Source organism: Pinus tabuliformis, chromosome 8 (genome assembly GCF_031772625.1).
Source record: "Pinus tabuliformis cultivar Carrire ecotype Pingquan chromosome 8, CPIR1, whole genome shotgun sequence".
Lineage (NCBI taxonomy): Eukaryota > Viridiplantae > Streptophyta > Pinopsida > Pinales > Pinaceae > Pinus > Pinus tabuliformis.
In genome coordinates this window covers 88,921,610-88,944,229 of record NC_142294.1, presented here as the reverse complement: position 1 = coordinate 88,944,229, position 22,620 = coordinate 88,921,610, and positions in this window count along the sequence as shown.

The following is a 22,620-nucleotide window of genomic DNA, read 5'->3' as shown; positions in this document are numbered from 1 at the left end:
TTAGACTCTATTAAATTGAAAAGGAACGAGTTATATTTGTCGTTAAACTCATTAAAACAATAGCAACAAACTTGTCCATGCAGACAAGAGCGAGTTTCACTGTCGCTAGGCTCGCTAAAACATAGCGACAGGTTTGCCCAAAGGGTAAATTATAGAACAAGCATATGTTATCCTCCTCAAGCTTGACAAAAATAAAGAAGTACTGGTTAGCAATGACTGGGGAAAAAGGGAAGAAAACTTGAATAACTTCATTGGTAGCAGGTCGCTCTTGAACATGACTCTTTCACTCCATCACCATGATTGAGTCAGGTTGGGTTATTCCGTTCACTGGTCATATCACCATTGGTCCTCCGTACCATCCATTTTTGGGGTTAACGCTACCAATCCATTTCAGTGTCGCTGATATGTTCAAGAGAAGTCGCTCAAGAATTCACCAACCTAGCTAACACCTCATCTGCTGCAATACCTTCACTCTCCATTTTTCATGACCGCCACCTGAACCTTGTATCATCAGATCATTTTCACCTCCACAAAATCATTTTCTCAATTCCATGTCGTAGATGTGGGATTCATTAAGGCCCTCCTACGATAGGTCACCTCTTGTCGACATTAGCTCATTATACAAGAAGTTGACTTAAGAACAACCCTTTTAGTACTTTGAAGCTTGCATGCCTCAATAGCAAGTTTCTCACTTCTGACGACAGGTTTACATCAATGGCCTTCGACCAAAAGATTTTGCGTGGTGTTCGACATCAACTCATGTATTCACACCACATGAATTTTACTGTAGTACCTTGAGGGTCATCATCATTATCGGTGATTCCTCTCGCGCCTATTAATAGCTTACATCGTTGGCTGGTAATCAGGTGATGTATTTCCATGTTCGACATCAGAACATCTTTTCACATGGATCGACTTGTACTTCGGGCAAAGATTGAACAAGTTTGAAGACCTCGGATCTAGTTTCATCCATTCGGGCTGCGATATATTCAGGAAAATAAAAAAATCAAATGTACATCATAGCTGCATAGATAATCATCCAAGCTGAGGGATGATGACTCTACTAGAATCATCAGTCTGCCACACAGACGATTGTCTATCCTATGTACATGAAAATGAATTTATAAATCTGAGCATGGGAATGCCCGCCTCATGAAAATATTATGAAGATAATGTATTGTATTGTATCTTATTACAGGTCACCTTCTAGTTTGAAAAACCTCGGATCCTCATGATAAAGCATTTCACCTGACATCAGAAGATTTACGACCTCATGCTTTAGGGGGCAACTGTTATAGACATATTTGGGCACTGAAACCCCAATCACATATGTCAATAAACCAAGGGATCTCAAACCCCTAAAAGTATTGTTTCATACCCTAAAAGATGAAGGTCAACTGATTACATAATTTCCCAGAAGTTCTCCCTGAAAAACTACTCAGAACTGGTCAAAACTGGACCATACAGACTGCTCCATGTTAAAGGTGCGATGCATATCACATGCTACACACAAAGGGTGCGATGCATACTGAAAAGCCCTTCTGTAGGGTGCAATGAGCAAGAGCAGATAAATGGCAGAAGTAGTTTGCTAGGTGGAAACTCAAATAATTTTCTAGAAACTGCTCATATGACACTTGCCTCTCTGAATTCGCCCAGGGATGAGTAAGAGATCATGAAATCTCCAAGTGGAACCAAGAACTATCAGTGAAATGACACTAATAAAAATCCCAAAAGCTGACTCACTCTCCTGCAAACATCTATATATGGATCCCTCATCCTAGAGATCCAGAGGCTGGAATTTTGTAATTTGTAAAGAAGTGTTGTTGGTTTCTCTTTGAGACATTGTATTGTTGGGTGATCTTGCTTTTTATGAGGTGAAGAGGGCTTTCATGCTGGGGGGATGATGCTGGATCAGGTAGCTTGATTGTAATCTTCTCTTCTACTACTTCTATCATTAAAGCTATTTGAGTTTTCCTGCATATACTTGTATATCTCTGAATTTTGTATTTATATATGCATTTGTATGGTTAATGTACATCTGATCCTATATTGTTTATGGTTATAGATATCTATGCTTTGATGGTATTTTTACTGCTTTGACTCTACAGGTGTTCTTTGAAGCAGGATAAGTGAGAAAGGAGTGGTGAAAGCTCTATCAAGGGAGAGAGGAAACAAGCAAGGAGACTAGCGAAAGACTGAGGTTGGTACTCTCTGCTTCTCTCTCATCTATCTCTCATAAAGGAAAACACAAGTAACTTTGGTTTGTTTGTTTCTAAGATAGCTACCTGTCTTAGTGGGACTAGCAGCTCTGAATGGACACTAGTTTTCCTGATAACATATAGCATGACAGAAGACTACTCCATATACACCTCAAAAAAATGGAGTTGTAGAAAGAATGAATAAGACGTTGATGGAAAGGGAAAGAAGCATGCTCAGTGGTGCCAGGTTAGGATAGGAATTTTGGACAGAGGCGGTGGATACTGCATGTTACCTGGTCAACAGGTCACCTTCATCAGCGTTGGAGGAGAAGACTCCATAAGAGGTATGGACTGGTAAGAAACCCTCTCTTTCACATCTGAGGGTATTTGGATGTGATCCATATGTACATGTTCCAAAGGAGAAATGAACCAAGTTGGATAGTAAATCTGAAAAGTGCATCTTTATTGGGTATAAGGATGGTGTAAAGGGTTATAAGCTTTGGAACCCAGTAACAAGGAAGGTTGTGTATAGCCGAGATGTGGTGTTCAGAGAGGTGAAAGATGTTATTAAACATGAAGTCCAACCAAAGGAAGATGAGAAGATAGAGCTTGAGCTAAAGGAGGAAGAATCAGACTCTATAGCAGAGGAGGAATCAGAAGATGAAGAGCCACAAACTTCGGCTGTGAGAAGATCAGTTCGAGAAAGAAGGCAGCCAGAAAGGTATAGTCCATCTGCTTTCTATTCAAATTTTGCTTTGTTTGTTACTGATGATGGTCCTAGAACTGTGAAGGAAGTAGTGGATTTAGAGGATGGAAAACTCTGGAAAGAGGCCATAGTTGATGAAATGGCATCTTTGCACAAAAATGAGGCTTGGGATCTAGTGGAGTTGCCGGCTGGAAGGAAACCCATTAGCAGCAAATGGGTGTTCAAAAAGAAGACAAATGCAAAAGGAAAAGCAGAGAAATACAAAGCTCGATTGGTAGCAAAAGGTTATTCCCAAGTGCCGGGAATTGATTTTGGTGATATTTTTTCTCCTGTTCCCAAGGTAACTTCTATTAAATTACTTTTATCTGTTGCTGCTGCTTTTGATTTTGAGGTAGAACAGATGGATGTGAAGATACATTTCTTCATGGGAATCTGGAAGAGGAAATCTACATGGAGCAACCTGAAGGCTTTGCAGTGAAGGGTAAGAAAGAAATGGTATGCAAGTTAAAGAAATCTCTGTGTGGGTTAAAAAAGTCACCAAGGATGTGGTATCAGAACTTTGATACACTTATACGGGGACTTGGCTTCACTAGAAGCAAAGTAGATCACTGTGTGTATTTTAAATTAATTGGTGACCGTGTTATTTATTTGGTCTTGTATGTGGATGATATGTTGCTGGTTGGAAATGACAAAGAAATTATCCAGTATTTGAAGACCCAATTGTCCTATAAATTCGACATGAAAGATCTTGGTGCTGCAAACTATATTTTGGGCATGGAAATTAAAAGAGATGGGGAAAGAGGAAGCTTTGGTTAAACCAAAGGAAGTATGTCGAGACAATAGTACAGAGGTTTAATATGCAAGATAGTGAACCAGTGAAGGTTCCTATTCCTGTAGGTGTAAGGTTATCTACTGAACAGTGTCCCAAGACACAAAAAGAGGAAGAGGACATGTCCTGTGTTCCATATGCAAGTGCAATTAGTAGCCTAATGTATGCAATGGTCTATACTAGACTAGACATTGCACATGCAGTGGGAGTATTGAGCAGGTTTATGTCAAAACCAAGAAAGGAGCATTGGACAACAATGAAGTGGGTTTTCAGGTATTTGCGTGGCACTAGTGGTTATGGTTTGTGCTACCAAGGAAGACCAGGATTGGACAGAGTGTTGGATATTCATGGCTTTGTTGATGCAGAATGGGCTGGAGATCTGGATCAGAGAAGATCTACAAGTGGGTATGTGTTTAACCTATTTGGAGGTGTAGTCAGTTGGATGAGTAAGAAACAATCTGTAGTGGCACTATCAACTACAGAGGCAGAATACATGGCAGCCACTCATGCAAGCAAGGAATCAGTTTGGTTGCAGAGATTGTGTTCAAGTATGGGGTTAGTATAGGAAGCTATAAGGATAGACTGTAACAACCAAAGTAAAATTTTCTTGGCAAAGAATCCCGCATTTCATTCAAAGACAAAGCACATTGATGTTCAGTATCACTTTGTGAGGGATATGATAGAAGACAAAAAGGTGTCACTGGTAAAGGTGGACACCTTGAAGAATAATGCAGATGCATTGACAAAATCTGTGAGCTCTGAGAAGTTCTCTTGGTGTAGAGAAACAATGGGCATTGCAGGGCTGGATAAATGACTGAGCTCTCTTGTGGCCCCCTGTGGAAATAAAACAACAAGTGGGAGAATGTTGGGTTGTGTTATATTCTTTCCACGACTAGCCCACGTAGTTAACCGGGGGTTAGAGGGGGGGAGGTCACAGGGGGTTTGAGGGGTACTCATAACCCCACTTTAGGGGGTCCGGGGTAGTGCCCAGGAAAATTTTGGTTTTGGACCCTATGTTAGGTTGGGCAGACGCACCTATGGTTTTGTGCATGATTTTCGTACATGTTTTTTGGATGCGATGGTTTTCGGACCATGGTTTTGGATGCGATGGTTTTCGGTCCATGGTATTGGATGCTTCATCATGTATAAATATGTATTGTAACATTGAAAGGAACATAATGAAAAATGAAGCTGGTAGTCTCGGTTTTGGGATCTAGGGGAAAATCTCTGTGTATATGTGTTTTATGTGTTATTCTTCGCATTGTTTATTTTTTGTGTTTTAGAATTCGTATGCAGGTAATTTCTGTACGGGGTTAAAACCTACAATATCCACCTGGATCAGAATACCAAGTCACATTTTATTAAGAGACCTCTTGACTGAAATAATCAACCAACAAAATTTAGGAAGAAGTTCAAAAAATGATATTGATTGTTTAATTAGTAATTCGAATAATTAAACAATAATATGAGGAAGAAGTTCCCAACATATTACTATTTGTTAAACTAGTATTAAAAGACATATTTATGAGTAAATAGTTACTCAGAAATCAGAATTCAACCCATAAGACCAGAGATAAATAATAACATATGATTGAGACAAATTACTCATACCAACAAAAGTGCACAAATATGAATAAAATGACGCTTTCCTGCCATCATAAAATGAAACTAGTATTTAAAACAGTAGTATTAGAAATACCAATTTATTGAATCCATTTCTTTGTCTTTGGTCTCCAACAGTCCCTTACATTGCTTGAACCTCTATTGTTACAACAAGAGTTGTAGAAGTGCAAACTCTGCCCATCATACATAATTCAGAATGCAAAAGAAAAGTCCTCAATAATCCCTAGATCTGGGATTCTCACTCCTCCTACCTACAACTCTAAATCCCTATTATAAAAGTGTTTTTAAAATTCCAGAATTGCAGAGGAGAGAAGCCTTTATTACATTCTAGAATCGGTTATTTATAATAGCTTCAAAAGAATTCTTAACAAGAAAGTTTGTTGAAAAAAAAACTGCTCAATCAATTTTTATTGGCTTAAAATTCCATTTTTCAATTGTTGGATCATTCTCATTGATTGAGATATTTTTCTCGTCTCTTCAACTGTTTTCCTGCAAAAAGAAATCAAAACAAAATTAAAATGCAAAAATAAAATCATAATGCCAAATATGGAACTAAAAAATTTAATCAAATTCAATTAAATAAATAATTGAAAAGGAATTCAGAGCTTTCTATTGATTTCTGTGATGATTTAATTGGCTAAGAATATCATTGACGAATGAAATTTCATTTAGAAGATGCTTGGGCAAATGAAAATGCAGAAAATAAAACTCTAAAAAAAATAGTTTTATTTAAAAATTCGGATCTTGATTTTCTGCTAGATTTTAAACCCAATAAATGATCAAATATGTTAAAGAAACCTCCTTGGAAAGGTTCTCCATGATTGTATATTTCCAATGAGCTATCTTGGGCCTCATTTGGCCAAGTAGAATTCAATCTATGAGTCTCCAAAGTTGATGAGTCAAATTTAGCAGAATTCTGGAATCTCTGTTACTAGGCTAAAAATCAGAATTTTTTGATTAAATTCTATTATAAAATTAGATTATAATTATTTTTCTAATTAATGCTAATTAACTTTAATAATGATATTAATTTAAGTTATTTTACAGATTTAATTGAAAACCAAATTAAAATCTAATTCTAAATTAACTATTAGTTAATTGTTTTATTAATTAAATATACAATTTAATTACAATGAAAAATTAAACTAAAATAATTTTTAATTATTTACGGAAATTAATTAATATAAAAATATAATTTAATAATTTATTAAAATACTATTATATTAATATTATAATTGTATTGTATTAAAATTATAATTAATATATAAATATTATAATAATAATATTATATTATATTAAAACAAATTTAAAATACAAATTTTATAAGTCATGTATTAGTGTGAGGGTAGAGAGTGAGGAATGTAATGAGTTTGGGTAATGGGGTAATAAGGGAATAATGAGGGGAGAGTTGGGAGTGATAAGGAGGACACGTGAGGGTGTGTGAGGTGGAGAGTGAGTGAGGTTATAGTGTCGGGAGGTATAAGGGGATTAAAAAAACCTTTATATTAAAAAACATTTACTCGTCACATTTTGTCAATTGCAAATCCATCTATGTTTAAATTAAGGAGAGCTGAATAAAAATTAAGGAGCTGAATAAAATTGTGATATGTGATATTGAAATGTCGCATTACAAATTTTGATCACATTTTAAAATTATAAATTTTGATTGCATTTTTTAGATCGGGATTTTGGAAAGAAAAAAGTGATATGAAGTGGGGCCCACGTGGAATTAATAATCCTGGACTATAGCCACTTTGAAATTTTGACAATCATGTCTTGACAATTTGTTTTAAAATAATATATTATAATAAATGACCAAGATTCCGGAACACGTTTTTATCTGTTGTATGATTTAGTTGGGTCATTTTGTAGGACTGTTAGTGAAAAAATGAAAACTTAATAGTAAAAACAAAATATGAGTTAATATTTACCATAAATGACCATTGAACTTAACGAGCTATGAAAAATCGAAATATTATACATTTATTTACATTTTTAGTTCAGGGGAGAAAACGATCAAACTTCAAAGGAGTGTCATTTACAAACCGGTTGATCAAATGTGTCGAAACAAATATCGATGGAAAGTTTGTGAAAAATCGGATTCAATGAAACAATTAAAACAGAAATCCGACGAAAATGAAAAAATGACAAATTGTAAGGCAATTAACTAAAATGAAAATCATAAAAGATGCTCAACCAAAAATTAATGGAAAGGGTCCCCATTATTTAAATAATGGGGGGGGTTGGGTTTTCCCTACAACAGAGCCTTATTTTCCAGATTACATGGATATACGGTTTTTCAATTTTTTATCTAATGCACAGCCAACAAAAATGCCTGAATGAGTTGTTCTTTAGCAAATTCGTGGAATAGAGATAAATTTGATCATATTTGAGCTACTCTTTGAACCAAAAATCCATGAAATTTTATTTGATTTGATCTCATGACCAAAACTCAAGAAAGAAAATTATGAGTTTGTTAATTGTCTCAAAATTCTATAAATTGCAATATCTTTGATGAGAGGGATGATCAAAGATGTCAAAGATGATCATAATTTGTAATTGTTTCTACTTATTGAAGCAGAAAATCTCTATTGCTTTCCATTTAATGTAATTTTTTTTTTTAATATGGTGCAGCTTTGAATGAAATTGGTGATTTAAATCTCTTCTCTTGATCTGAGTTTTAAACACCTTGCATTCCTCAGGAGGCCCCCCTGGAGATCTGTGAGAATAGTATAGATGCTTTCCATTTCTTTCATATTCTCATGAATGATTTGTTTTACATAGATTATTGGTTTATGATTATCATAAATTAAAAAATCATGCTTTCCATAGATTAAATGTTCATGCTTTCTTAGATTAAAATGTTCATGATTCCATAGATTAAAATTTGTAAGTTTTAGAACAAAATCTCCATGCTTTCATAGGATAAAAAATCTCATGTTTTCTTAGATCAATAATCTTTATGTTTTTTTCTAGTTTAACATTCATTTTTTTCAAAAAAACTTAATACTTTCATAGTTTATATTAAAGAATCTAATTTCCTTTTGAAGTTTCCAATTCATCTTAGTTATGCATAAATATTGAAAGCCAATCTCCTAGCACATATGATGTAGTGTACTTCGCAAGCTCACATACCCAGATTGACATATGAAAGCAAGTAATTTAACAGTCAATTAAATTACCCAACAAAGGGGCACCTATCAAGTTGATTAATATGAATCATAGGGTTACTGGTTGATAGGCTACCATATCAACGATAGTGCCAAGTATGTTAAAATATATCATCATCATCATGAACATAATGGTGATGATGATAACAATGACCATGCGAATGATGACGATGAGGATGATGATGATGTGAATATTGATGATGATGATGATGATGCAAATATTGATGATGATGAACTCTCTTTAATAAATAAATTATTAGTTTCAATTCTTTCATGGCCATAAAATTCGATGGTATTATGGTTGAGTCAATATGAACATCGTCATCATCACGATGACAATGAATACATTGATGATAAGTACCATTATGGTTAAATTGATTAATATTATTTTAACATGCCCCTTCCTAATCCCAACCTAATATTATGGATAGAAGGAGGTGGTTACTATGTTCACTTGAGATCCAAGATAACATTATGAAAATGGGGTCTAAAATTTTGATCTTTATCAACTTTCTTAAAAATTTAAGTGGATAAATTCATCACATTCATCTCGTCTAGACAATTCCAGTGATATAAATTTGGTCTCGATTCGACCTCTAGATCAAAATTTATGGCCACATAAAGTTTACTGCCACATCATCAATTCTGCCATGTGCCATCCACGTGGTCCTCATGTGGTTGTCCAATCAACCTTTCACTGCCACTTGGCATGTGTGTATTAGCTTCCAACCCATTCATGACCCAGGTGTTGGGCCGTGAAAAAGGTATGTTTTATCCTCATATTAGCTTAATTAATCATTTGTCTTTATGTGTTTATCTTTGTTTTAGGAATAAATATAGAATAAATAATTGCAAAAGCTGGATAAAATCGATCATTAATGAATTGGGTAAATTTGGGCATGAAAAACTAACTTCTGCTATATTTATATGGAGGAACATGAATTGAACGATTATTGTTCAAATGATAGAACATCAGTGACCAAGATAGGAAAAGGACAACATCTCTATTACAAAGGACATCAGAAGACTAGGAGAACCAATTCTATTATGTGATGAAATCATATTTTCGGTTGTGAAATCCTCAGGATCTCCTGATCCTGAGGATTCGCTTTTATCAGTTTTTCCTAGGTTATATAAAGCCACCAGGCGAAATGAACAACTAGTTAGAACTTTCAAGATTGTAACTATTCATTTTTTACATAGAGTACTTTCATTACTGTGACGTTGTAACTCTAATATCAAGTTTAATGAAGAAGACTGTGTCTTACCTATAATCGCATTCTGAGTGCCTTTCGGCAGTGACTTCTGGAGACTTTGGGCCTGGTCAATATGATGTTTATTGCTTTAATTGTGTCATATTCATTTCTACTTATTCTTACAATTATTTATTACTGTTAGTTCATGAAATTAGAATTATTCCCATTGATGTGAGTATTTATATTTAAGATTTTATTTTTCCATTCAAACTAGATTCTAGATCTTGTTGTGTTTTACATCTGCGTGTTAATCTAAGTTTACTGAATTGATCAAGCTAGTTTAAGTATTTGATTTCTATTCATTCTAAAGTAGTGTTACCAGAGATCTTTAGTTTACAATTGATTGCTTTCTGTGAGATGTTTGAATAGTTACTTGTTGTAGCTTTGCTTCATGTTGAACAAATTATTGCCTACACTAATTAGATTTGCTAAGAGTGATTCCTTTTACTTGCATCCCAATTTAATCTTCTACATAATAGATTAAAGTAGATTTGAAACTGTTTTTAAGATTTCTTTCAGAATTGTTTTGGATTGAACTTCTAGAATTAGATATTAATCATTGCAACGACTCTAAATCATTTCATTATGAATTAGCCTTCGAATTCACTTGCATAGACAATGAAGAATGCTCTTGAAATAAACAGATTTTCCTTGCTTTGATAACTAATGTAGGTATTAAGGTTAATTTAATAGTCATCTTAATGCACCAACACCAGGTTCATTACATATATATGTGTGTGTGTGCAATCGTGTAAACCACCCTCTCTTATGCGAAAACCACGATCCATTACGACCACCTCACCGTGTGATCCGGTGCTCAAAAATGAAAGTTTTCAGATTCATGTGAAACCTAAATGAACACATAGATCTCATTATCCTAAATCTAGTGCAACTCGTTTCGCGGAAAACGGACGTCGCATGCTCCCAAAAATGAGTTTTGGTTGATTTAGCAAACAGGTAAAAAAATTTTCAGGGTTGCCCAGTCAGCAGTCCATACTTCTGATGTGGCATGCTAACTGGGTCTGCTAATTTGGAAAAATGACTGGGTTCAAAGGGCCAATGACATTGTTCCACTTTTCAGAATCTTATTGGTGCTGAGTTGGAAATTTATTATTGGTCAGCTTGTTGTTGGTGACGTGGACCAACTAGAGGCTACCACGTGGCACCTCAGTGGCCATCAAAAAAGTGTTTAAGTCCATACTACACTCCGTGGGAATTGAACCCATGACCTCCTTAAAAAAAACCACATGCATTACCAACCAACCATTATGTTACTTTTTAGAAAGTGGCAGATATTTTATATTGACAGTTTAGTGCATTTGAAATGGGGGGTGGGGACCATGGTTAACCCCCGACCTCGGTCCATGGACCATGGTTAGGGGATAACCACAGCCCCATGGTGTTAACCATTAAACGTTATATAACCACAACATGTGATATTACATGGTGGTAAGCACCAGCCGGAACCGTCGGTATAAGTCGTAACCACCGACATTGATACGTGCCATGTAACCACCCGAAACAGTGGCATTTAATACCACCACTACCTCCGTCATTACCTTAAACTTCATGCCATACCCATGTGAATTCCCAAATCTCTGTGGTCAGATAACTACCCGCTCCCAAACTGTCCGCCCAAACTGCCCCCTAGACCGTGTCATGTGACCTCCTTAACAGGTTAGCCGAAACTGCCAAGATGACTACTAGCGGAGGGGGGCCAGGCCTAGGCCTTATGGAGGCCCATATGGCCAAGTCTGTGTGGATTTTGGGGGCTTACTAGCCAAACTGATGGTCCTACAAATTCTCCCTCTGAGTAGGAATTAAGCCATTTTTGGATGGCAGTTCCGCGTTCAGGGCACCTGTGTTGGGTTTGGGCCAAATTATGGGGAGATTAGCTACACAATTTGGGAAAAGGAGGAAGAGGCATAACTTTCTCAATTTTTGGTCTTTTTGGGAGAAGAAAGAGGCTAGATATGCAATTTTGACAATTCTAAAGCTAATGGAATAGGTTTCGAAGCCATTGGAGCACTGTAAAATGATGTAACGACCATTGTTTAACATAATTATATAGGGCCAAGCCATTTGAAGTTGGACCAGGAGACATAGCCTAGGAGGGTTGAACTCCTTCATCACTTGTTGTGTTGTGGTTATTTTCATGGTGTATTTGTTTTCTATTTTATGCTATTTCAGAGTTTAAATTCATGCTTTATGTTTATAATAATTTAACATAAAAACTCAATTTTAACACTTGTAATTTATGCCACCTCAAGCACATTTACAATAAGATCTCATACATATCAAGTTTGGTATTAGAGCTTAGGTTTTCTTTGCTGGTGTGAGGATATAAGTTTTTGCAAGTGTTTCTGATGTCTAGAAGCTCAAGAGAGGATAATGAAAGCTTGTGGGTGCAAGTTCTCAATTTGGGACAAGGACATGGAGAGCACATTTTCGACAATCTCCACAACAAGTTTCACCTCAAGTTGTTCCTGAAGCTTCAGTAAGAATGTCTCATGAAGGACAAGCTGATAATATGTTAGAGGTTGAGAAGGCTTTCATAAAAGCATTCTTTGACATGACCCACATGGTGAAAGTTCTCTATGAAGAGAGAAATTCAATATTGCAGGTTGAGAGCTCAAAGCCTTCAAAAGGAGATGGTTCTTCTGGAGGAAAAGGAGGAGATTATGAGAAGCCTTAAAAAGAGAATGGTGACAAACCACCATATTCTCCACCATCGTCTCAGCCTCCATCCTCACCTTCATCATCATCCTTTTCCACAACAACCCTTACACAAGAGGCTAATGCAGAAAGCCCCTTAGAGAAGGAACATGGCCAAGTCTACATCTTTTATCCGCATGATGATGAGGATGAGGTTATATCAGTGCCAATGTCCAAGGAGCTGAAAGAAGAAACACCAAGAGTCCAAGAAGACACCTCAAGAATTAGGAAAGAGTTTAAGAGCATCTTTGTCCCTCAGTCGAAAGATAAGGAAAATGGTAAGCATATACATACAGTTTCTTTACATGAAAATGTTGATTTAAGCTCTTTTGCATCCTTTGAGAAGCATAAAAAAGGCATAGGAACAAAGCCCTTGTCTAAGATCGGTTACAAGGGAGGAGGACTTAGAATAAACAATGAGGGCATCATCCATCCAATTGAGGCAAAGGAGATACCTTGATATGAAGGTTTGGGCTATGTTGAAAAGGGAGAATGGTCTTCCAGTGATAGCTCTTGGGTATCATGTTATTTTTGCCATAAGAGAGGACATGTGAGGAAAATGGTTGGGATTTGCATTCGGAATTGGTACCATCTTTGTTTCTAAAGAAAAAGGAGGTCATGAAATGCAAGACCTCTCCAAAGAGAGATGAGCAAGTTGAAGAAGAGACTAAGAAAAGTTATTCTCGCCATTCAAGTTCCTCGTGTAAGAAGCATGGTTCAAAGGATAACAAGGGAAGGTATAAGCCTCACTCAAATAGTTTCTTTGATTTTGAGCCACATGATCAATTGAATAAATTTTTATGGAATATGGTTCCATGCACTTTCTATCATTCACCTAACCATAGTGTGAAGAAGTGTCAGCAAAGGAAAGAGTTTCTTGAATGTGGGAATGAAACAGGGAAGAAAGACTCTCTTCTAAGTTCGAAGACAATGTCATCAAGCAGCAAGAACAAAAATTTTAGTGGGCATTGGGTCAAGAAGTGCTGGAAATTTCATCCACAACTTTATCCTAAGAAGTACAAGGCAAGACAAGCTAAACATCATCATGTTGACATTGTTTGAGGTGAGAATAAATTCAAGTTATTTAAGTTTCCTTTCGTTGACAATTGAGGAAGGAATATGTTTATTCCTTCAAGGACAGTTTGGTGTTCTCCAAATTTTGGGAAATTGTAGCAAGATGGTACCTACAACATTAAGAGAGGATCTCGAGAATCAAGGAAAAATATCAGTTTTCATGAAAAGCTCAAATTGTTGAATTTAGACAAATTCTAGTTGATTGAGAGTGGAAGGTGAGGGGGTTGTACCATCATCTAAATGTTCAGTAATAAAAGAGATTTTGGGGTCCAATATATTACAATTGAGAGGAGTGATTTGGTGCTCAAAAATATGCTCAAAAATGAAATTTGTCGGATTGATATGAAACCTGAACAACCACGTAGATCTCGTTATCCGGTGCAACTCGTTTCGCAGAAAATGGATGTCGTATGCCCCCAGAAATTAGTTTTGATCGATTTGGAAAATAGGTAAAATTTTATGTAAGGCTGCCCAATCAGCAGTTCGTACTACTGACGTGGCATGCTGACTAGGCCTTTTGATTTCCAAAAATGACTAGGTTAAAAGGGCCAATGACATCACACCACTTGTCAAAATATTATTGGTTATGAGTTGGAGATTTCTTATTGGTTAGTTTGTTGTTGGTGATGTGGACCAACCGAAGGCTGCCACGTGGCACCTCCAGGGCAACCAAAAACTTGTTTAAGTCCGTATTGCACTCCGTGGTAATCGAACCCACGACCTACTCCCAAAAAACTGCATGCATTACTAACCAACCAAGGTTTCACTTGTTACAAAGTGGCAGATATTACTTTTCTCGATTATTTAGTTGTAACTATCTTTAGGCCATAAATTGTTTAAGAAGGCCAAGCATCAGTGTTAGGGGTTAGCGAGATGAAGCAAGAGAATTTTGAATGTAAAATTATATGAATTTGTTTTAATTTAAGTTTTGAACTACTGTATCTATGTTTTATTGAAGACTCTTAATATATCAGTGATATCGGCTTTACATTTATGAATTCATGTGTTTCTAGTTTGTAAATTTTATTGAGGTAATTTATCTTGTCTCAAGTCATGGCAAGGGCCCACCATCGACCTTGGCCAAGTATTGTAATTGATTTTAGTTAGATAAGAAGTGTGCGTGTGTGTGGATTGGTATAGAATAGTTGTAGCTATTTTCTTTGTTGTGATTTTTAGATATTCGGTACTTATGATTGTGGCGGAATAGCATTTAAAATATTTTGTAGATCTGAATGTTTTGTTTTTTTCAAATTATCAATTGATGGTTGATTGTTGAATAATATATTTACCTTTCGAATTGCTTAAGTCCGTGAGATCGTTTTCATACGAATTACTTGAATTTGTAAGTTTTTCTTTGATATCAAGCATTGCTAGATTTGAATGAGCATGTTTCAACTCGAATAGGATTTCTGAAAGTTGAATTTTACACACTCTTAAGATTCAAATATTCAATATGAACGAAATATTTGTTGATTGTGGGTCAGAAGTCCCAATAAGAGGTATCTATAACTAATGTTTGATATACTTGAAGTTTTCATAAGATTATGTAGGAGATGCAGGTTATTTATTTCAATCTTCAATTAGTTTTGAATAGAATCACGGAATTAAATAGTTGTGTGAATGAATTGTGAGTTTAATAGCGTTGATAGAATGATTTTTCAATTTCTAGCTCAACCATGGTGTTAGTTATGTGTAAATAAATTAAGTGAAATAATTTGATTGAATTGAATTTTTGGTATAGGTTATGGTGATCATTGAATTTTTTGCGAGTAAAAACTTTTAAGAATGAACTAGTTGCATGGTTGTTAAAGATGAATTAGTTATTTGAATTGTGTGTGTGATAATAAAATACATAACAATTTTCTTTACTTCAGCAAACTTTAGTAGAGTAGTGGAATTATTTTAAACTAGAAATAGAGTTTAGACATTTGGTACTTAATTTCGTACTAAGTATAAAATAGTAAATTTAGATCTGAACCATGATGTTATTCAAATCGAAGAGTATGAACTCAAGATTGACAATGCTAAATTTAAAGAATTAAAAGGACATATAAAAAACCCTAACAACTTGCCTTGCCATTTTCTGGATAGCCATGTCGTAGTGGGTTCCCCATTTGGATTTCTAATTGGTACTCAGGTTCCCCATGGTTGTGGGTTGGAATAAATGCTCTAGAGTCGTTAAAAACTTGGTTTCCCTGGAGGTTGTTGTTGAAAAATGTGCAACAAGAAATGTTAAATTTATAATGTGCTAAAAATAGACCTGCTAAAAATAGCATGTCTAAAAATAACAGTTTGGCTAGTGAGGTCATTGGCCACATTGGGTGAGAGGTGAAACTGCTAAAAATAGAAAGTTCTAAAAATAACATTTCTGGATCCCTTCCTATTTATAGCAGTCCCTAGTCTATCTATAGGAAGTAAAATTAATTTTGGTCTTAACAACAGTTGGAAATATTAATTAATTAATTCAGTTGAGTTAATTAGTTAAGGAAATTCGAATTTGAAGTCTTTGTGAGCATCCACATGAGTTGTCCCACTGATTGAGGAATTCATCCTTAATTTCCTCCACTGATTGAGGGAATAAGTATGAGTTATATAATGAGAGAATCAGTTGACTTAGTTATAACTAGTCAAGTCCAGTTATATTATTTTAACAAGTTGTTAAAATAATAAAATATCGTTTGTTAATTCTTGCATGCATGTGACAACTATTATTTTAGATAACTCAGAATTCACTCATGGATAACTGTTGCATGTTAGTTCTGTCAGAGACCCAGTTGAGATCAGAAGTGGGACAATGTACTATCAGATGCTTGGATATTTCTAGTAAGTATTCCTTGCATGGAGAAGGATCTATTATAGGAGATTGGAGGACTTATGGCCTATATATTGAGGCCTAGGTAGTCCATGATTTTCATCTTCTGATTGAAGATCATCACGATCTTCTGATTACAGAGAGAGCGGTATAGCTATTGAGCTGATTCTTTTTATATGTGGTTGAGGATCTCCACTTGATTAATAATACATGGTTGGGGTTTTATGCTGGTGCTTTCCCCTGGATATATCTTGTGTTATGTGTGATTATTTCTCTTGATCAGTTATGCATGTTTCTACTTGATGTTGCTCATGAATTCGATTATGCTTCCGCTTAATGTTTTGTAGAACTGGAACAAGTATTATTCCTTAGGGCATTGCATATATCAGTTTTTCTACAGGTGAAATTTATACATGGTATCAGAGCACAGGTGATCAAGCAAGAACAGTATACTGAGAGGAGATTTCAAGTTTTGAGATTTGGGTCGAGATTTTGCAGAGAAGATCTGAAAATTTCTGTACAAAATTTTCATAAATAAATAGCAGATTTGGATTCCTTGTGGAAAAATACCCAAAATCAAAAAAAAATCCACTGAATCGGAGTTCGGATGAGGGAGATATCGTTGATTTAAAATTAGCTCCTTTTCTAGAAAATTTCGTGACGGCGGGAAACTGGAAATAGATTGGTGTGCTAGCCAAGAACTTGTATGCATTTGAGGTACAAGATGCATGCAAAGCCTTGAGGAGCAAGGAAAAGGTTAGAGACTTGGTGGTTGAGAGGGAGGGTATATTACCTCTCAACATACAGAGCCAGAAGAAGTCTTTGACGATTGTGGAGGAGCCATGATTGGTGCAGCAACTTCAAGAGGTTGTAGAGTAGCCACAACAGGGGAAGTTGAGTGGAGATCGAGTAGAGTCATCTACTCATGTAGAGACCTCTAATAGGGGGAAAATTTGAGCCAGGTGGGCTAAGAGATCACATGCAGCCATACCTCTAGGTAGGAGGTGGGGCGATATAGAGTGATTGTCCCAAGGAGGAGGGGCAGGATCCTTGAGGTACCCAACCTCTTAGATGAGACCTTGCTACAGGAGCCCCAATGTGGAGTAGCAGGAACTGACTGATTGGGTAGAGACAGATGCATATGGAGCTACGGAGAGAGCGACAGTGCAGTGTTTTCGGGAAAACTAGTGTCTATTCAGAGCTGTTTGTCCCACTAAGATGGGTAGCTATCTTAGAAACAAAAAATTCAAAGTAACTTGTGTTTTCCTTTATGAGAGATAGATGAGAGAGAAGTAGAGAGTACCAACCTCAGTCTTTCACTTGGCTCCTTACTTGTTTCCTCTCTCCCTTGATAGAGCTTCGCCACTCCTTTCTCACTTGTCCCACTTCAAAGAACACCTGTAGAATCAAAGCAGCACAATACCATCAAAGCATAGAGATCTATAACCATAAACAATGCAGAATCAGATGTACATTAACCATACAAATGTATACACAAATACAAGATTCAGAAATATACAAGTATATGGAGGAAAACTCAAATAGCTTTACTGATAGAAGTAATAGAAGAGAGGATTACAACCCAGTTGTCTGATTCAGCATCATCCTCCCAGCATGAAAGCCCTATTCACCTCATAAAAAGCAAGATCACCCAACAATACAATGTCTCAAAGAGAAACCAATAGCACTTCCTTACAAATTACAAAATTCCAGCCTCTGGATCTCTAGGATGAGGGATCCATATATAGATGTTTGTAGGGGAGTGAGTCAGCTTCTGGGATTTTGATTAGTGTCATTTCACTGATAGTTCTTGGTTCCACTTGGAGATTTCATGATCTCTTACTCATCCCTGGGCGAATTCAGAGAGGCAAGTGTCATATGAGCAGTTTCTAGAAGATTCTTTGAGTTTCCACCTAGCAAACTACCTCTGCCATTTGTCTGCTCTCACTCATCGCACCCTTTGTGTGTAGTAGGTGAGATGCATCGCACCCTCAACATGGAGCAGTCTGTATGGTCCAGTTTTGACCAGTTCTGAGCAGTTTTTTTAGGGAGAACTTCTAGGAAATGATGTAATTTATGAAAGAACACTTTTAAGGGTTTGAGAGCCCTTGGTTTATTGAAATATGTGATTGGGGTTGCAGTGCCCAAATATGTCTATAACAGTTGCCCCCTAAAGCATGAGGTCGTAAATCTTCTGATGTTGGGTGAAATGCTTTATCATGAGGATCTAAGGTTTTTCGAACTGGAAGGTAACCTTTAATAAGATACAATACAATACATTATCTTCATAATATTTTCATGATCTAGCTAAGGTAGGCATTCCCATGCTCAGCTTTATAAATTCATTTTCATGTACATGGGACAGACAACTGTCTGTGTGGCAGACTGATGATTCTGGTAGAGCCATCATCCCTTAGCTTGGATGATTATCTGTGCAGGTATGGTGTACATTTTATGTCTTTATTTTCCTGAATATATCGCAGCCCGAATGGATGAAACTAGATCCGGGGTCTTCAAACTCGTTCAATCTTTGCCCGAAGTACAAGTTGATTGATGTGAAAAGATGTTCTGATGTCGAACATGGAAAGACATCACTTGATTACCAGCCAATGATGTAAGTTGTTAACAGGCACGAGAGGAATCACCGATAATGATAATGACCCTCAAGGTACTGCAGTACAATTCACGTGGTGTGAATACATGAGTCGATGTTGAACACCACGAAAAATCTTTCGGTCGAAGGCCATTGATGTAAACCTGTCGCCGAAAGTGAGAAACTTGCCATTGAGGCATGCAAGCTTCAAAGTACTGAAAGGGTTGTGCCTAAGTCAACTTCTTGGATAATGAGCTAAAGTCGACAAGAAGTGACCCGTCATAGGAGGGCCTTAATGAATCCCACATCTACGACATGGAATGGAGCAAATGATTTTGTGGAGGTGAAAACGATCTGATGATATAAGGTTCAGGGTGGCAGTCATGAAAGAATGGAGCATGAAGGTATTGTAGTGGATGAGGCATTAGCTGGGTTGGTGAATTCTTTGATCAACTTCTCTTGAACATATTGGCGACACTAGAATGGATTGGTAGTGTTAACCCCAAAATGGATGGTACGGAGGACCAATGGTGATATGACCGGTGAACGGAATAACCCAACCCGACTCAATCATGGTGATGGAGTGAAAGCGTCATGTTCAAGAGCGACCTGCTACCAATGAAGTTATTCAATTTTTCTTCCCTTTTTCCTCAGTCATTGCTGACCAGTACCTCTTTATTTTTATCAAGCTTGAGGAGGATAACATATGCTTGTTCTATAATTTTCCCTTCGGGCAAACCTATCGCTATATTTAGCGAGCCTAGCAACAATGAAACTCGCTCTTGTCTACATGGACAAGTTTGTTGCTATTGTTTTAATGAGTTTAATGACAAAGATAACCCAGTCCTTTTCAATTTTAGAGAGTCTGAAAAGAGACGGAAAGGAAACTCCAGTAGTCCTTTTTCGTAGCGTAACCCCCTAAGTCCGAAAAAGTATAAAATAATATGAAAGGGATGACTTTTCCGTTCACTTTAGCGAGCCGAAAAAGACAAGCGCTTGATCTTTTTGTGTAATGATCCCTCAGGTCCAAAAATATTAAAATATAGAGGAGAGATGGCACTTCCAATGACTTTAACAAGCTGGAGAGGCCAATTTCTCGGTAATCTTTTCATATTTTACGAGTCTAAAAAGAGCTTAAAGGAGACTCGTTTTTTGAGAAACGAGTGATGTTTTTAGATAGCAACAAGTTCTAGGAATGTTTGGAACTTTTCAATCACGACAGTGTAAAGAAGGTGGCTAATAGAATCACTCATCGCAGTTGTTCCTCAAAAGGGTAAACAGTCAAGTGGAGGAGTATGATCAGCTAGAAAGTGGAGGTGATGGTAAGAACACGACCAAGGCTCAAAAGCTGATAGCAATGCGATCACAAAGGTTATTTACCGAAGGTGGGTTCATTTTTTAATGACCTTGAAATTTGGGGGAACATATGCTCATTGCTAGGTTTATTTTTTAACGAGCTTGAACTTCACGTAAACCTGCTCATGCTAGTCATATAATAAGGGTGTCTCTCATTAGTAGGATCATTTTTTAGGGAGATTGCCCCATGCGAAACTTTGCTCCGAGCCTTTTGTATGCAACCTAGGAATGACCAACTACTGTCCTAAGGGTTAAAGAACTACTGAGGTTAGGTAGGATAGTTTCTCGGTGGGAAACATTTCCTTTACTTTGTCATCGCGGCCGGTTACGGCAAAGGTGAATGGTGGATTAGACCAATCACCTAACTTAAGCAGTTGAAGTTAGTAAAAAAAACTACAGGGTTAGAGTTACACTGATCACTTTTCACTTGCGTAAAAAAGGTTTGCATGCCCCCAGGTATAAAGAGAAGTAGAGTTTCTAGGTTACCATATGGAAGTTCTTGCATTAAAGCAAGATTGTTCCATCCGCGTAGCAGACAAAACACTCCCTTGGCTCTGTCCATCGAAATAGACAAAGGTGAATGGTGTGAGCTTCCAATCACATAACCTTCGACGAGGGAATCCTTTTCCAGACTGATCCCATTTTCCTAAATGGATGGGTGTGTCAGAATAATCATATATCCTACGAGGAAACCTACATTATATCTGGGGTTTTCCTGCCGAAGTAGACCAGGGCGCATGCCCCCTGGTTTTAGTCACATTCACCGAATCACTCGTGCTCATCAGGTGGACAGACTGGAGGTTGATGAGACATTCCTTGTGCAAAAAGACCATTTAGGGATGGAATTTGACTAGTAGCCGTGTTTGAACTGGGGAATGAAAGCTGGTCTATGAGCTGGACCATTTTGCTTTCATACGAGAAACACATCACCCGAAAGAGTGAGGAAACAATAACTCCCATGTTGTAAATGTAGTCACACCCAAGGAGTAGATTGTAATCTAGCAGCCCTTGGACTACCATCACATTTAGATGAACGGTTTTCCTTCTCAAAGTTATAGGCAAATTTGGAAGGATCCATAACGGTCGACTCGTTCCTTTATTGAAGCCTAACAGATTTCGAATCTCAGGCAGAAGCGATGGCGAACCAAGTGCTTTCCAAGCAGTTGAGGAAAGGATACTCACAGAAGCCCCTTCATCTATGATAGTACCAGCCATGATCATTCTGTAAGATTGTACTATGATTTAGAATGGTACATTAGATGTTAGGCGGGGTCTCGCTAGTAGATTCCAATCAAAGGAGACGACTAGAATGCTTGGAAGAGGGACCGAATAAATGGCCGGATCAATCTCTTGAACTAAGGGGCTCCCCTCCTGTGGTAGAGGAACAGGTAGATTTCCCCCATCTTCATCGGATTCTGTGTTAGCAAAAAGAATTTGAACGGTGTCATTCTCATTCTCTTTGGAGACTGTATCATCTGAAGGTGGACTCTATGAAGACAAAACTGGGTCGACTGCCATCTCGACCTGTTGACTTTGGTCCAATGTGGACTCAGAGGGTTTATCTTCGATGATAAGAATTTCGACCGACAACAGAGGTGTGTCAGTTGGATTTTCAACTGGGGATGGACTTGGCAAGAGTTTCTTGTATCCAGGAGGAAGTCACTGGAGTGAAGGAGGACGGTTATCCAAGACTCTTTTAGCTTCATCTAGGAAAGGGCAATGGTGGAGAGCATGATCACCTTCACACAATCTACAAGGAAACTTAGATCTTCCTTTTTGCCCATTGACTTCATTTTCACTAGTTGACAGTGTACTCTCAACATGATCGACAGAGGTTGAAGATACCAGATTGTGCAAGCGGGGAGACCAGTCTCTCAAGATCCATGGGATGCAAGGACAATCTCGATGATAGAGGTCTCCTTTGCAAATGACACACGAATATTTGGGTTTGGATGGTGTAGTGTGTGGATTTTCGCTAGACGATGCATGGTTGCCCCCTTTCGCCGTTGGCATCTTCTTCTTCTCAGTTACTTGGTTTTTAGTGTTACTAGTTTCACCAAGCGAAGAAGAAGAAGGAGAGGGAGAAACAAACAAAGTGGGAGGTGGGGGAGAAACTTTAGTATCATCTGGTTTCTGATTTGATTGCTGAGGATTTATGGTGTTTTGAACGACAGAGATTGAGAAAATCCATACTAGTAGGCCAATTGTGAGTCCTGGAAGGGACAATGTAGCCATGTGTGGAGCACCAACATCTCCCAAAGAGGAGAAGGGACTAGGATTTCCCCCAA